Source organism: Scyliorhinus canicula, chromosome 1, assembly GCF_902713615.1.
Source record: "Scyliorhinus canicula chromosome 1, sScyCan1.1, whole genome shotgun sequence".
Classification (NCBI taxonomy): Eukaryota; Metazoa; Chordata; class Chondrichthyes; order Carcharhiniformes; family Scyliorhinidae; genus Scyliorhinus; species Scyliorhinus canicula.
In genome coordinates, this window is record NC_052146.1 from 209,790,130 (window position 1) to 209,803,666 (window position 13,537).

The window sequence follows — 13,537 nt, forward strand, 5'->3', positions numbered from 1 at the left end:
ATAAAGGTTTAGGCAATGCAGGGGTAGTTGATGTTGCAAAATTCGAATTAAACAGATTTAGTGATGAAGAAGTGATTGTAGCAGTAAATGTTGGAAAGTTAGGAATCCTCAGTGAATATGCAAAAGGATTCTTGAGGTAGGCAACAGTCTGTGTGATAGCGCTTGATATGGGCAAGCTAAATCTGTGGCTGATTTTCAGTAAGGTCAATTATGTACCAGGTATGCCCACTTTTGTATGATTCGGACCGGAAAACGTGAAGACTGGGGAACTACTGGAGTGAAGGGGTTGGGATTAATTTGCTGGGAACAAAGGGCATCAAAACTTCATGCAAGCAAGGCTTTTGGCCGGGTGCAGTGGGCATATCTATTGGAGGCGTTGTGTCGATTCGGGTTCAGTCAGGGGTTAATGCATTGGGTTCTCCTGCTGTACAGGGTGCCAATGGCTTGTGTTTGGATGAACAGGACGTGCTTGGGATCCTTCGGACTGCATCGGGGACGAGGCACTCTCTGTTTGTTTTTGCTTTGGGGATAGAACCACTGGCAACGGCATTTAGGGCGTCAAGGGGTTGGAGAGTGATTGAGCATGGTGGGGGAGAGGAATTGAGCATGGTGGGGCCAGGTACAGAGTCTTGTTGTAGGCAGACGATCTTTTGTTACATATTTCAGACCCTTTGAGCAGCTTCAAAAGGATCATGAGATCCTGAGGGAATTTGGCCAGTTTTCAAGGTATAAATTGAACATGGTAAAAAGTGAGGTGGTTCCAATTAATGCTAGAGGGCAGGAGAGGAGGCAAGGGGAGTTGTCGTTTCCAGGTGGTGGGAGTGAATCTTCGGTATCTAGGAATTCAAGTAGCGCGGAGCTGGGCACAGCTGCATAAATTGAATTTGGCACAACTGGTGGAAGGAATAAAGGTGAATTTGAAGAGGTGGGATGTGTTGCCGCGGGGGACGGGGGCTGGCATTGCCAAGTTTGATGAACTATTATTGGGCAGCGAATATTGAAATGGTGAGGAAATGGGCAGTGGAGGAGGGATCGGTGTGGAGACAGGTGGAGGCAGCATTGTATAGGGGGACGAGTCTGAGGGTGCCCCTTCTGTTTTCACTTGTCTGGTACCGAGCCCGGTGGTGGTTTCAGCACTGCGAGTTTGGAAGCAGTGCAGGCAACACTTCGAGTTGGCGAGCATGTCGCTGTGGGTGCCTATGTGTGATAACCATGCTGATGTTTATGAACATTTATTACACTGAAGCTGCTGCACTGGATTGGAATAAATTTCATTATTTTACCTCTTATTGGTATTCAGTTAACGGGTCTATAATTATCTGGGCCATCCTAACAGAAGTCGACTAGTTAGCCCCTTGAGCCTATTCAACTGAAATGCAGCTGGTCTATATTGTAACGCTATTTACCAGCCGTGGTTTCATATATTGGATCTTGATTTTAAAATTTTCACTTGACCCAACGTCAACAGCTTTATGGGAAGGGCAAAGTAGAGCACCACATTTCTACCCGTTGTGTTGTGCTTTCTTTCATCATACCTTGCTATAATTTTTTTTTCAGCCTTGTTTGGGACAGTTCCATCGAAGGAAATTTCTATTTATCCCATCAAATCCTTTAATTATCTTGCACCTCAATTAGATAATCCCCTAGTCTCCTACAGTCAATGAAATAAGTCTACTCTGTGTAACCAGTTCTCAATTTAACTCTTTTAGCCCTAGTATCATTCTGATGACTGTGCATGCACCCATCTGTCATATGTGTCTCCTTTCAAAAAGCAGGTACTATGTTCGAGAAGGAGTTTTGTGACTTACAAGCCAAAGTCTGCCCCTCTTACTATCATCCTCTTCAGAGGAGAAAAGGCAAGTCTACAATTAAATCAGTAAACTATCCACTGATCTTGGATAAGTAAGTTGAATCAAAATTGCAAAAATGGATCAGATACCAAGATTGCCCTGGCTTCTCCTGCTGACGAGATCGAGACTGGCACTTCTAGGTCAGTTCCACTTAAGCCAATGACATAGCCAGTAAGAGTGGCAATTTAACAAGCTGTAAAAACAAACAAAAAAAAATTCTCAATAGCTGAAGATATAGCATTGAAGGAACTCTGAGAAATTTTGAGAAGAGGCAGTCTCTCAATTCCTCTTGCAAAGAGAGTTCTGGTGTTGATGGAGCACTTAATAGTCAGAACGCCTTCCACCTATTACATCCAGATTCAACTTAGACTGAACTTAATTGCCAAACGTAAGACTTTTAGCAATAGCTTGAGCATTGGGGACTATGCCTCTCTGTCCCTTCCAATCAAGTGAGTTTTACAGCAACAATCCAGGTAGTATGAATTAGAGACCGAGGTTAGAGGATTTTTTTAATGAATCAGGAGCAGCTTTGACATCTTCTCTCCTGACAAGTGAGCAGGTGCTCCCTCCTGGAATTGCTAGAAGCGTTTTTTGCCTACACTGGATTTCCTTCCTCTCATCGTACCGGAGGTGTCCCTCTGGATATAAATGGAAACATAGGTCTCTCCTCAGCTATAGAATTCTTTGCAGTCAGAATCTTCCAACAAGCAAGTCAGTCAAGGTCAACATGATGGAAGACAGGCAAATGTTTGGTGTGTCAAGCATAGAAAAATTGGTTCGGATTTATGAAGGATATTTTGATACCCCAGAGCTCTCGTCAATCAGAAACAGAAACGTTAATCAGAAATGAACCCAACAAGGTACACCTGATGAACCAAATATCCACTACATCACAATCCATTTTTCTTAAACTTACGATTATTAATCTCACTGCTATTGTTCAATGTTTGAGATTTGCATCCAAATTATTTCATAATTCGCTCATATTGCTCCAGTGATATTACACACTTTAGTGATAATACACATTTTAAACTGTCTTTTCTGGCAGCTTGTAACTGACATAAAAATGGCCTGTTTCTTTTGAGATTTATTGTAATTTAGAAGTCCAACAGTTCGAATAATCCTTACCGTGCAGGAGGTCATTCGGCCCATCGAGTCTACACCGACCCTTCAAATGAGCACTGTACCCATGTCGACTTCCCCATCCACCTTACCCTATCTCTGTAACCAAATAACCTAACCTGCACATCCCTGAACATTAAGGGGCAATTTAGCATGGGCAATTCACCTAACCTGCACATCTTTGGTCTTGGGAGGAAACCGGAGCACCCAGAAGAAACCCATGCAGACACGGGGAGAATGTGCAAAGGCCACACAGTGACCCACGGCCAGAATTGAACCCGGGACCCTGGCACTGTGAGGCAGCAGTACTAACCACTGTGCCGTGCTGCCCATAAGACCATAAGACATAGGAGTGGAAGTAAGGCCATTCGGCCCATCGAGTCCACTCCACCATTCAATCATGGTTGATTTCAACTCCATTTACCCGCTCTCTCACCATAGCCCTTAATTCCTCGAGAAATCAAGAATTTATCAATTTCTGTCTTAAAGACACTCAATGTCCCGGCCTCCACCGCAGCGGCGTGCAGAGGGGGGGGCCGACGGGGCGCTGGCCCCGGGCAGCGACTGGATGGGGGCAGCACCGCGGTCGGCCCGAGCGCGCCTGCGCACCGCGGTCGGCCCGAGCGCGCCTGCGCACCGCGGTCGGCCCGAGCGCGCCTGCGCACCGCGGTCGGCCCGAGCGCGCCTGCGCACCGCGGTCGCCGCGGTCGGCCCGAGCGCGCCTGCGCACCGCGGTCGGCCCGAGCGCGCCTGCGCACCGCGGTCGGCCCGAGCGCGCCTGCGCACCGCGGTCGGCCCGAGCGCGCCTGCGCACCGCGGTCGGCCCGAGCGCGGCTGCGCACCGCGGTCGCCGCGGTCGGCCCGAGCGCGCCTGCGCACCGCGGTCGGCCCGAGCGCGCCTGCGCACCGCGGTCGGCCCGAGCGCGCCTGCGCACCGCGGTCGCCGCGGTCGGCCCGAGCGCGCCTGCGCACCGCGGTCGGCCCGAGCGCGCCTGCGCACCGCGGTCGGCCCGAGCGCGCCTGCGCACCGCGGTCGGCCCGAGCGCGCCTGCGCACCGCGGTCGGCCCGAGCGCGCCTGCGCACTGGAGAGGCTGGAGAGGGAGCAGAAAGGGCGCGAATTTTCCAGAATGGACGGCATTGCCACCATGGGTGAGTTTTATTTATTCATTTATTTATTTTATTTATTTGATCTATTTTAAAACTCTTCTCTGCACCCTCTCTGTAGCTGTCAACTTTTAAACTGTCGTGCCCAGAATTTGACATTTGGGCCAGGGGCACCCATTTGGGACAGAACCAGTATTTTATAAAAATTCATCATGGCCTCTTAACTTTTGCCCTCTTACCCATTATACTTAAAGCCCAGGGTCAGCAGGGTGCAGGGGAGATTCTCAGAGACTTGACTGCAAGCTGCTGGAGCTCGGATCTTGAACAGAGCTTTTATATCTGGATTTGGGGACCCTTTATGCACTGGCATAGTGCACAAACAGGTACCACATGACCAGGGTTTTGTGAAGAAGAAGGGATCTGGAAATGTGTTGACTGTGAAAATTATATTTGTGGAAATTGGGTGAAGTAGTTTGATGAGACTTGGTGCTAAAGCTTTAGAGAAATGAAGATGGAATTTGATTTGAAGAAGTTCAACGTTTTGAAGGATATTGTGGCTGAAATGAAAGCGATACGTGCTGAATGAGCTGACCGAAATGTGTGAGATATGTCTTTGTATCTGCTATGTGTAATTTATCGGTCATATTATTGCAATTTTCCTGTTAATTCATGTTTAATTTACGTTGATTTTGGTGTGATTGCTAATATAAAAGTGAAGTCTTGTATATTGGTCTTAGTTGGGTTGTTTGTAGTTGTTTCCACAAGGGTCATAACAGTATTTCCATGACGTTCTGCTCATATCCTTCTCCATGGGGGTTGCAGAGGAGGGAGGCGCAACTTTTGAGACATAACATCTCACCCATTGATTTAGATTTAGAACAGTACAGCACAGAGCAGGCCCTTCGGCCCTCGATGTTGTGCCGAGCAATGATCACCCTACTCAAACTCACGTATCCACCCTATACCCGTAACCCAACAACTCCCCCTTAACCTTACTTTTTAGGACACTACGGGCAATTTAGCATGGCCAATCCACCTAACCCGCACATCTTTGGACTGTGGGAGGAAACCGGAGCACCCGGAGGAAACCCACGCACACACGAGGAGGACGTGCAGACTCCGCACAGACAGTGACCCAGCTGGGAACCAAACCTGGGACCCTGGAGCTGTGAAGCATTGATGCTAACCACTATGCTACCGTGTTGCAAAGCAAAATGACTGAAGAAGAGAACAATATCCCTAGAATTCCAGCGCTAAGGGGAAATTGACTAACTTACAGCGCAATTTAACCTCAGGCAGCCGTCCTATACCTTAGAGATGGCAAAGATAAAGAGGTCAGTGAATAGCTCTAGAACGGGTGCAACTACGTTTTTTATAGGTTTTTTGGTGATATTTAATGAAATATTTACGTGGGATGTAGTAAGAGTGAAGCCTGGATGATCAGAGGACTGCTATGGCATTTAATCTCGGAATAGGAGACATTTATTCCTTAACATGCTAATATCTGAATACAGATACCACTAATTTGCAAGTCTATGATATAAATTGCACAAAATTATCAGTGGAGATGAACAAGAAAGAGAGAAATTAAAAAAGGAATGTTCAGACTTTGCAAATTATTATGACAATGATGTGGTTGCAATTCAGTTATATGACGAAATTATTGATTTTGTGATGCTCCTTCGAGCTGGAGGGACTAGAGTTCCCCCTGATCCTAAAGATGCTCTGGAGTCTTTACTGCAGTATGGGAGGGATGTCTTTCCGACGCTGTGTGTTTCATACAGATTACTGCTTACAATTGCATTTTCAGTCGCAAGCTGTGAAAGGTCATTTTCAAAACTGAAATTAATAAAAACATATCTGAGGTCTTCTATGTCACAGGAGCGACTGACCAACCTGGCTTTAATAAGCATTGAAAAAGAATTTCTCACAGCTGATGTAAAAAATGAAGTAGTTCAGGTGTTTTGTGACAGGAGGTATCATTTGGGGAAAAGAACTTAATAAATTTGATTGATTAATATTAAAATCGAATAAATCAGGGTAGCATGGTGGTTAGCATAAATGCTTCACAGCTCCAGGGTCCCAGGTTCGATTCCCGGCTGGGTCACTGTCTGTGTGGAGTCTGCACATCCTCCCCCTGTGTGCGTGGGTTTCCTCCGGGTGCTCCGGTTTCCTCCCACAGTCCAAAGATGTGCGGGTTAGGTGGATTGGCCATGCTAAATTGCCCGTAGTGTCCTAATAAAAGTAAGGTTAAGGGGGGGGGGTTGTTGGGTTACGGGTATAGGGTGGATACGTGGGTTTGAGTAGGGTGATCATGGCTCAGCACAACATTGAGGGCCGAAGGGCCTGTTCTGTGCTGTACTGTTCTATGTTTAAAGCGTTTATTTCATGTTTCATCTGTGTTTATATATTCAAAATGTTTTCCTTTCTCATAATATTTCTCAGTATATTAGGCCTTATACTTGAGTCTTTGGGGGCATATAATCAAGATTTGCCCCGGGCATCACCAGACCTCTGCACGCCGCTGCTCCACCGCCCTCTGTGGCAATGAATTCCACAGATCTACCACTCTCTGGCTGAAGAAATTTCTCCTCATCTCTGTTCTAAAGTGACTCCCTTTTATTCTAAGGCTGTGCCCCCACGTCCTAGTCTCCCCTGCTAATGGAAACAACTTCCCAACGTCCATCCTATCCAAGCCATTCATTATCTTGTACGTTTCTATTAGATCTCCCCTCAACCTCCTAAACTCCAATGAATATAATCCCACGATCCTCAGACGTTCATCGTATGTTAGGCCTACCATTCCTGGGATCATCCGTGTGAATCTCCGCTGGACCCGCTCCAGTGCCAGTATGTCCTTCCTGAGGTATGGGGCCCAAAATTGCTCACAGTATTCTAAATGGGGCCTAACTAGTGCTTTATAAAGCCTCAGAAGTACATCCCTGCTTTTATATTCCAAGCCTCTTGAGATAAATGACAACATTACATTTGCTTTCTTAATTACGGACTCAACCTGCAAGTTTACCTTTAGAGAATCCTGGACTAGGACTCCCAAGTCCCTTTGCACTTTAGCATTATGAATTTTGTCACCGTTTAGAAAATAGTCCATGCCTCTATTCTTTTTTCCAAAGTGCAAGACCTCGCACTTGCCCACGTTGAATTTCATCAGCCACTTCTTGGACCATTTTCCTAAACTGTCTAAATCTTTCTGCAGCCTCCCCACCTCCTCAATACTACCTGCCCCTCCACCTATCTTTGCATCATCGGCAAACTTGGCCAGAATGCCCCCAGTCCCGTCATCTAGATCGTTAATATATAAAGAGAACAGCTGTGGCCCCAACACTGAACCCTGCGGGACACCACTTGTCACCGGTTGCCATTCCGAAAAAGAACCATTTATCCCAACTCTCTGCCTTCTGTCTGACAGCCAATCGTCAATCCATGTTAGTACCTTGCCTCGAATACCATGGGCCCTTATTTTACTCAGGAGTCTCCCGTGAGGCACCTTGTCAAAGGCCTTTTGGAAGTCAAGATAGATAACATCTATTGGCTCTCCTTGGTCTAACCTATTTGTTATCTCTTCAAAGAACTCTAACAGGTTTGTCAGGCACGACCTCCCCTTACTAAATCCATGCTGACTTGTCCTAATCCGACCCTGCACTTCCAAGAATTTAGAAATCTCATCCTTAACGATGGATTCTAGAATTTTGCCAACAACCGAGGTTAGGCTAATTGGCCTATAATTTTCCATCTTTTTTCTTGTTCCCTTCTTGAACAGGGGGGTTACAACAGCGATTTTCCAATCCTCTGGGACTTTCCCTGATTCCAGTGACTTTTGAAAGATCATAACTAACGCCTCCACTATTTCTTCAGCTATCTCCTTTAGAACTCTAGGATGTAGCCCATCTGGGCCCGGAGATTTATCAATTTTCAGACCTTTTAGTTTCTCTAGCACCTTCTCCTTTGTGATGGCAACCATATTCAACTCTGCCCCCTGACTTTCCTGAATTGTTGGGATATTACTCATGTCTTCTACTGTGAAGACTGACGCAAAGTACTTGTTAAGTTCCTCAGCTATTTCCTTGTCTCCCATCACTAGATTACCAGCGTCATTTTGGAGCGGCCCAATGTCTACTTTTGCCTCTCGTTTGTTTTTAATGTATTTAAAGAAACTTTTACTATCATTCCTAATGTTACTGGCTAGCCTACCTTCATATTTGATCCTCTCCTTCCTTATTTCTCTCTTTGTTATCCTCTGTTTGTTTTTGTAGCCTTCCCAATCTTCTGACTTCCCACTACTCTTTGCCACATTATAGGCTCTCTCTTTTGCCTTGATGCATTCCCTGACTTCCTTTGTCAGCCATGGCTGCCTAATCCTCCCTCTGATAACCTTTCTTTTCTTTGGGATGAACCTCTGCACTGTGTCCTCAATTACTCCCAGAAACTCCTGCCATTGCTGTTCTACTGTCTTTCCCACTAGGCTCTGCTTCCAGTCGATTTTCGTCAGTTCCTCCCTCATGCGCTTGTAATTACCTTTATTTAACTGTAAAACCTTTACATCTGATTCTACCTTCTTTCTTTCAAATTGCAGACTGAATTCTACCATATTATGATCACTGCTTCCTAAGTGTTCCCTTACTTTAAGATCTTTCATCAATTCTGGCTCATTACATAACACTAAGTCCAGAATAGCCTGTTCCCTCGTGGGCTCCATCACAAGCTGTTCTAAAAAGCCATCCTGTAAACATTCAATGAATTCCCTTTCTTTGGGTCCACTGGCAACATTATTTACCCAGTCCACCTGCATATTGAAGTCCCCCATGATCACTGTGACCGTGCCTTTCTGACATGCCCTTTCTATTTCGTGGTGCATTTTGTGCCCCTGGTCCTGACCACTGTCAGGAGGCCTGTACAAAACTCCCATTATGGTTTTTTTTGCCTTTGTGGTTCCTCAACTCTACCCACACAGACTCCACATCGTCTGACCCTATGTCGTTTAGTGCTATTGATTTAATTTCATTTCTAATTAAGGCAACCCCGCCCCCTCTGGTAAGGTGGGTGCTTTACTCAATTAATGCCAACTGTACAGCTTTAACATTTTCAAAGCGCCAAGGTTTTATAATGTAATTTTGTTTAACATGGACGCTTTAGCTAGCATTCAGAATTCCAACTTCCATCAACCTGCTGTTAATTTGCTCTCTCCCAGATCTGCTCTTAATTTGAAAATTAAACCCGGCAACCATATTTATTCATCAATAGCTTAACTGCAACGAAAACACAATATTTGCTTGCCAGGCTGTTTTATGCAACAGAACACATCTAAAGCAGCTAAAATAAGATGTTGTCATTTGCAAGTGTTATGGAATACAACAGCAGCCTCATGCAAGCAAACATTTTTTTTAAACAAACAAACTGAGCCTTAGGTCAGCTCATAGCATGCAGCATAGCAAGCCCACAATTTTGAATAGAAAGAACCAGGTGTTATGAAGTGTTGCGACGACAGTTAATTAGGTGGAATGCACTTTTCTTATCTCGACATTGCTATGCTTTTGGCAAAATCCTTTTCATCTGAGTGACAAGGTTTAAATGGTCTACCAGCTGTTAATGGCCCTAGATATCAAGTGCACTTTCGATGGTAGGGTGGGCGGGGAAAGAAGGAGCATCCTCTCGGAGCACAAAATCAGAAATACGTGTCTGAACGGTGCCGGTTATATTGCCAATCAAATTTCTGCTAAAATTAATTTGCATAATCACATAGGCAAAATCCATTCGGTGGATTGGCCAAGCTAAAAATTGCCCCATCGTGTCCAAAGATGTGCAGGTTAGGTGGAATTACCGGAATAGGGTAGGGGAGTGGGACTTGATAGGGTGCTCTTTCAAAGGGTCGGCGCAGACTTTTTTTTACTATTTTTATTCTCCTCCTTTTTCACATTTTCCCCCAAATTTACACACACCAACAATAAACAGTAATCAGTAACGAATACAATGTCAATCCCCATATCAATAACAACAATCTTATCCTTCCACCAAATCCCCAAACATTAGCCCGCATGTTAACATAAACAAATGACAAAAAGGAATCAGGAATCACCCATAGTCACCATTAACACATACATTCCCCTACCCCCAACTCTCCCAGCCCCCCAACCACCCCTAATGTTCGATGTAATCCGATTCTCGAAAGTGCATAATGAGCAACGCTCATAAATTGTAGAACCTCTCCGTCTTTCCCCTCAGTTCAAATTTGACCTTCTCAAGAGTCAAGAATTCCAGCAGGTCCCCCTGCCACGCCAGGACACAGGATGGAGACGTTGATCTCCATCCCAACAGGATCCACCTTTGGGCGATCAACAAGGCAAAGGCTACAACATCTGCCTCCGCACCCGTTTCCAACCCCGGTTAGTCAGACACCCTGAATATGGCCTCCCGAGGGCCTGGATCCAGTTTCACGTGCACCACTTTAGAGATTACCCTAAAAACCTTCTTCCAGTAATCCTCCAGCTTTAGACAGGACCAAAACATATGAACGTGGTTTGCGGGGCCCCCACGCAATTTTCACAGACATCTTCTACCCCCTCAGGGAGCCGGCTCATCCTCGCCCTTGTGAGGTGTGCTCTATACACTGTTATGGGCCAGGATTTAGAGAACCCCAAAGTGTATCATGGAGTTCACCTGACCCACAACTTTTAATAGATTGTGGTATGGGGAGCACACGGCCCACTCTACAGGTGTGGTACAGCAGAAATGGAAAAGTATTTTTTAAAGCAAAACAATGTTTATTCTATGAACTCACGTTAACCTTTTTAAAACAGTGAACATCTTAGCAACCATTAATTCAAATACAACCCCCAAAGAATACAACACTAAGTAATCCTTAAGCTGTCCTTTTAACATCAGTAAGATTTAAAAAAAAACCTTTAAACAGAAGCACATCAGGTTAAAGTCTCTACAGAGAGCAGGTATTAGTTTTAAATCACCAAAGGATCGAGTTTGCAGCTATCCAGCTCTGAAAACAAAACTAAAACACACCCTGCAGCAAACAACCTAAAACAAAAGTAAAAAGCTGACAGACAGCCCAGCTCCCCCCACACTCTGACATTACTGACAAACACCCATTTCTTTTTTTGTTTTTAAATATTTTTATTCTCCTCCTTTTTCACATTTTCTCCCGTATTTACGCCCACCAACAATAATCAATCAGCACCAAATATGTAAATCGCCATAACAATAACAACGATCCCATCCTCTCACCAACCCCCAAACATCAGCCCGCATGTTTAAATGAACAAATGACAAAAAGGGATCAGGGATGACCCATAATCACCCTCAGTACACAGAGCCCCCCCCCCCCCCCAACTAATGTTCGATGATATCCAGTTCTTGAAATTGCATAATGAATAACGCCCATGACTCGTAGAACCCCTCCGTCCTTCCACTCAGTTCAAACTTAACCTTCCCAAGGGTCAAGTATTCCAACAGTTCCCCCCGCCACACCAAGGCACAATGTGGGGAGGCTACTCTCCATCCCAGCAGGATCCGCCATCGGGTGATCAACGAGGCAAAGGCTACAATATCTGCCTCCGCACCCGTTTCCAAACCTGGCTGGTCCGACACCCAGAATATGGCCTCCCGGGGACCCGGGTCCAGTTTCACGTGCACCACCTTGGAAATTACCCTAAAAACCTCCTTCCAGTACTCCTCTAGCTTTGGACAGAACCAAAACATATGAACGTGATTAGCGGGCCCCCCCCTCAACGCTCACACACATCTTCTACTCCTTCACAGAACCGGCTCATCCTCGCCCTTGTGAGGTGTGCTCTGTATACCACCTTCAGCTGTATCAGCCTCAACCTCGCACATGAGGTGGAGGCATTTACTCTCCGGAGCACCTCACACCAGACTCCCTCCTCTATAACCTCACCCAACTCTTCCTCCCACTTTGCTTCGATCAGTAATCCCCCCAGTAACTACAATAACGAGATAGATAAACACCTGCCATATCCAATAAACACATATACACATTTCTCCCTTCCCCCGAAACAAACCCCCCCTCTCCCTCCCCGGTTGCTGCTGCTGCCGGCCTATTCTCCTACCGTTCTGCCAGGAAGTCCAGGAAAGGCTGCCACCGCCTAAAGAACCCCTGTACTGATCCCCTCAGGACAAATTTCACCTTCTCCAACTTGATTAACCCCGCCATATCATTGATCCACGCTTGGGGGCCTTGCATCCTTCCACTGAACCAAGATCCTCCGCCGGGCTACTAGGGACGCAAGGGCCAGAACCCCGCCCTCTTTCACCTCCTGCACTCCCGGCTCCACTGCAACCCCAAAAATTGCGAGTCCCCAATCTGGCTTGACCCTGGATCCCACCACCCTCGACACCGTCCTTGCTACCCCCTTCCAAAACTCCCCCAGCGCTGGGCATGCCTAGAACATATGGCCGTGGTTCGCTGGGCTCCCCGAGCACCTAGCACACCTGCCTTCGCCCCCGAAAAACCTACTCATCCTCGTCCCGGTCATGTGGGCCCTGTGCAGCACCTTGAACTGTATGAGGCTAAGCCTCGCACAGGAAGAGGAGGAATTCACTCTTTCCAGGGCATCCGCCCACGTCCCCTCCTCAATCTCCTCACCCAGCTCCTCCTCCCATTTACCCTTTAGCTCCTCCACCGAGGCCTCATCCACCTCCTGCATGACGTGGTACATGTCCACAATCCTCCCCCCTCCAACCCACACCCCGGAGAGCACCCTGTCCCGTACCCCACGTGGGGGCAGCAGAGGGAACCCCTCCACCTGCCGCCTGGCAAACGCCCTAACCTGCATGTACCTAAACATGTTCCCCGGGGGGAGCCCAAACTTCCCCTCTAACTCACCCAGGCTCATGAACCACCCATCCACAAACAGGTCCCTCAACCTCCTAATATCTACCCTGTGCCAGCCCAGAAACCGCCATCGATGCTCCCTGGAACAAACCGGTGGTTCCCCCATATCGGGGGCTCCATCGGGCCCCCCACCTCCCCCCATGCCGTCTCCATTGCCCCCAAATTTTGAGGGTAGCCGCCACCACCGGGCTTGTGGTATACCTCGTTGGAGGGAGCGGCAACGGCGCCGTTACCAGCGCCTCCAGGCTCGTGTCCACACAGGACGCCATCTCCATCCTCTTCCATGCTGCCCCTGCCCCATCCATTACCCACTTACGCACCATCGCTGCATTGGCAGCCCAGTAGTACCCACAGAGGTTGGTCAACGCCAGCCCCCCCCCCAACTATCCCTGCCCCGCTCCAAAAACACCCTTCTCACCCTCGGAGTCCCATGCGCCCATACAAATCCTGTAATATTCCTATTGACCCTCCTAAAAAAAGGCCTTCGGGATAAGGATGGGGAGGCACTGGAACAGGAACAAAAACCTTGGGAGCACCGTCATCTTGACAGACTTGCACCCTGCCCGCCAGCGGCAATATGTC

At 47.1% G+C, this 13,537-nt stretch overlaps 1 protein-coding gene across 4 annotated transcripts in view; it reads right to left on the minus strand.

Annotated features, from left to right (window-relative positions):
- Nucleotides 1-13,537, minus strand: part of tasp1 (taspase, threonine aspartase, 1) — a 123,693-nt gene that overhangs the window by 74,599 nt on the left and 35,557 nt on the right. The gene's annotated exons all lie outside the window — the stretch shown is intronic.